Consider the following 4,577-nt stretch of genomic DNA (forward strand, 5'->3'; position numbering starts at 1 on the left):
TTCCTTTAAAGTTCAAGGCTCAATGTAATGTCCCAACTGTTTGCATCCTGTATGCAAAGTGCATACTTTTTGATGGCAGCTGCAGTACACACTATAGTTAAAACAGTGGTTCTCAAACTTATTCTGTCGTGCCCCCCGTTGGAGAAAGAAACATTTCCAGCAAGTTAAATTTTTTTTTTCGAAGTTTAACTTTTATTGAAAGAAAGTCAAGATTGTGACCATTGTTTTCACTTTTCTCTAATTAAGCAGAGTATTTTGCTGTGCAAAAATAACAAAACTATTTCAATTGCTCCATCAGACTTTTTCAAATAGAAATATAATAAAATGTGCAATAACTTTTTCAGAACAATAACAATAAAGTTCAATTTGTGCTAAGAAAAACAACAAACAGATTTTTGCTACAGCTGCCAGACTTTTCAGACGTATAGCACAGACAGGTCTCTCTTCATCTCCGACCATATTCGCTGTAAATCCAAGAGCAAGATAAGCGTCCTCATATTTTCTTGACTTCTTGGATTTTGGCGGTTGGTCAGCGTTAACGTCGGCCGACGTCGTCTTGCTTGTATCTGACGCATCAGCTGTTTTTGTTTTCGCCCCTGTAATATATTTGTCCATTGGCAATGCTAGACTTTTTCTCTGTGTGTGTCTGAATGTGAAATCTGTCATGGAAATCACCAGGTCAACATGTTTGTGTACTGTGCCACCCGAAAATGAGTCCGGGTTGTCCGACGTCAAAAGATAGTTCCGTCTGCCACATTTTCAAAATGGATTTCGGAAAGAACTGCTATGTCCAAAAACCCCTTTGATAGCCAGTCCGATTGCTGTCATGACATTAAAATAGTTTAAATCTAAAAGCATCATGGTGGCAGAGCTGGCTTTGCTTTCATTGGAATTAAGACACGGACGTTTTAAACTGACGTGAAGACAAAAAGTCTTTAATGGGAGTTTTGGTTTTGCCTGAAACAAGCTAATAAAGTTTCACACCTCTGAATCTAAAACAAAAAAAGAGTTGGACTGGCTGACATGAGATCTTGAACACTAATCTGTCAGAAATATGCAGATCACAGCTCAGGTGTCAAGATGACGCCACATGATGAAACCCGATTCAAGTTCATTTGCACTGGAAACAAGTGAACTTATCTCACCTCATTGGCAGGTTTCTTAAAGAGTGAGAATCAAAGTCATGCTGAGATTTATGGTTTATTTTTGGAGCTGCCTTTAACGCCTGCCTTCATATAACTGTCAGCCTGTTGCTGCTGGAACAACAGCGTCTGACACGTACAAAGTGGAATGTGTCTTTGACAGTTTCAAGTGGCTCTCTGTTGGTTTCATCAGCTTAATCAGGTCCAACTGTGACTTAGATTGACAGGTCATATGTCAGACGTGGATGTTTCTCAAAGCGGTGCATATTTCCTGGAGTTTCTTTTCAACCTCTCCTTATTTATCCAGGAAAAGCTCGCTAATCCCTCATGCATTCTCCATTGCCCTGATTTCACTCATTCAGCTCGGCACATTCAAATCTGGGAGCAGCTCAGTGACATTCAAAGGTGTCAAAAGCAGGTAACAAATCATATTTACCTAAATATGGTGAATGGATAGTAAAACCTCTAATTCAGTGGAAGATTTGTCAAACTTCATATCTGCATTCATACATGTGGTGTAGGCTCAAAGTAACATATCAACATACATGGAAATGTGATCTTTCTGATCGTGCTAAAGGCATCATTGTCTGTATTATCCACTCCATCAGTTGGTGTTCACTTTAGTTTCATTTATCAGGAAACTTTTTGAAAGAAATCTTTGATTACGATCACATTTATACATTTCAGGTAGTTTTCCAGAGCAGGAATTCTTCAAACATTAGTCCTCCACATTCTTTCACTAAATAATATCTCCATCTCTGTTACTAAGCACTCATGACTGATGTCTCTGCATTGCACTTCCCACAGATTACCTGTCAATCCAACGTTGTGGGAGCTAATGTGTCACATTCTGTTCTCTGTAATTGAAGTTTGAGTTGTGTGACTTCCGTAGGTGGCATACGTTTCTCCTGGTATTTTCTGTGTTCTCATTCTTACAACTCTTTGCTCATGGTGAACAGCAGAGGTGCTTCCACCAAGTGTCCCAGGGCCCTGCTGCTGACACACCTGAATGGACGGCAGCCATTATTAATGTTGTTTTTGACACCTGTGTTTGATAAGTCCAAAGTTTCCTGTGAGAAGGTTCTCGTCCAAACCAAGCCCCCAGAAGGTGCGCCAAGCTTTGAAACTAATTTAACATGGTTACCAAACCGTGTCATTACAACTTCCCGGTCTGTAATATACGACGGATTATTAGGGACACGTTAAAGAAAAAAAACATGAGATACAAGAATAACGTCTTAATTTTAAGAGAATAAAGTCATAATTTTAGGCTATAGTTTTAGCCTATATGTTATTATGACGGGGAAAATGACAAAATCACAAATCATTTTCAAATATCACCTGAGTCCTGATACTTGTGATAAAGTGGTGCTGATGTGCCAAATTTCAAAATATGTATTGTTAAAACTACAGAAGAGTTGGACTGCTTAATGCTGACAGCAGTAATTGATTTTTGGAAAGTTCCTGTACACTTGTGTTTTAAACTGTTCTGATGATCTGTGCGACCTGCGTGTCCACAGCCATGCTCTGGTTCACAATCCTTGACCTGTTGTCACGGACGTGTTGTTATTTATATTGTTTATCTCTGAGTGCTGCTGAGATTGTTTCATTGTCGTCGGTAGCCTGTGAAACTGAATTGCCCTCTGGGATAAATAAAGTTGTCTCTGTGTAATGAGCTTGCACACTATAGGAGATCTTACCTGTTCTCGCGAGGTACATGAATGCTATGCTTTCATACTACCAGGTGTGTTTTAATAGAAAGCTCAGGCTAAAGTTTGTATTGCAACTTTTTTTCTCATAATATTGGGACTTTTTTCTTGTATTATTACTACTTTTTTTCTGGTAATATTGCAACTTTTTTAGCGTATTATTGCGACTTTATTCTTGTAAAATTATGACTTTATTCTGATAATCTCAGATTTTCTTTTCTTTAATGTGGCCCTAATACTAATAGTAGTAATGTAATGCAACATGGCCTAAAAGACTTTTTCCAGTTACACTGTAAAAGAGACATCTGTCAATCAACATATAATCGATTTTATTCTGGGCCTCTCACTGTGTAAACTGTCCTGAAGATTTTGATAATTTAGTCAAACTTTTTTGGCTTCATGTTCCACTGAACAGCTTTAAATGAGGCGGTTTGTAGCAAAAGGAAATGAGTTTGACATGTATGTCCTATATGTTAAACTAATTTCTCTTTGCTTTTCACATTAACAACAATTCCCAACGATAATTAATGCAATACATTTGTTTCTATGCTCCAGTTGTCTTCCTCCTTCTCTCACTGTCTCTTGCTTTTCTGCTTCCAATTAAATCAGCTGACTCAGGGCCGTTAAACCAATCAGATTTTACTACGACTTCTGTAAGCCAATAACATTGTTGCTGTAAAACTATAAAAAACTCTCTCTTTCGGCTGTTGTCAGCCGTCATTTCAGCGTCAGACTGATGCCTTCACCCCAATCACCCTCTAGGTTTCAACACATCCAGCGCCCGTGGGTCCCTTTACCAAGCTCATCAAAAAGTCCCGCTCCACATCACATTCATCTTCAGCCATCTTTAATCTTTAATGCCTCACACTGTTGTGATACATTAACTGAGCCAGCAAAGAAACAAAAGGGACATTTCTCTGCATGTAAGCGTCTCTGATTATCACTACTACAGACTGCTGCTGTTATCTCTTTATGTCTTACATTCTTGCCGACTACAGCAAGTGAAGTGTAATGTTGTAAACTCCATAAGAAAACATTAACAAAGGCTGCATGATCATTGATTACAGGTCGGTAATCATTATCCAAACAACACTACTAAAGTAGTTCTGGCATGGAGGCTTTCAGGTGGTCATATGATGCAGGTTATGATAAATTACTTTATGAACATGAATTACTTTGATGAATAACTTTACTCACATGATGAGATCTGATTTAAGTTGTTGTTTCTTTCCTTTGCGGCGGTTTATCGCTCTAAACTGTTCGGCCCTGTGCAGGTGAACCTTGAACCCCACGCAAAACCTGTGACACATTTTCAAAACTTATCAATTAAAAATAAAACACGAGTGCATGTTCTGGTTCCTCCTTGCTCTGCTCTGCGAGGATACGAGTGTTTTGATGTGACAGCAGCGAAAAAGGCCCCGAGCCAGTCTGAGGATCAATCTTTACTTTGACTAAGTGATGTCCTTTAAACAGACGAGATGTTACTGTCACATGTCACTCTCTGTCGCTGCAGCTCCAAGAGTCTCCTCACGACAGCAGCAAAATAAACACTTTGTTAAATAGTTTCATACTTCACATTTGATCTCATTAATGCAAGAGAAAAAGGGACAAGTGAGAATTATATGTTCTTAGTTTAAACTAAAATTTAGGGGTTCAACTCAGATTTCTGACTTTATTGTCAGAAGGAAGAAAATTAAAATTCTGAGTAAAGGAAATAAGAAATCTA

This window comes from Semicossyphus pulcher, unplaced genomic scaffold (genome assembly GCF_022749685.1).
Source record: "Semicossyphus pulcher isolate SPU_LCO1_2020_fin unplaced genomic scaffold, fSemPul1.0.p SCAF_7, whole genome shotgun sequence".
NCBI classification, from domain to species: domain Eukaryota; kingdom Metazoa; phylum Chordata; class Actinopteri; order Labriformes; family Labridae; genus Semicossyphus; species Semicossyphus pulcher.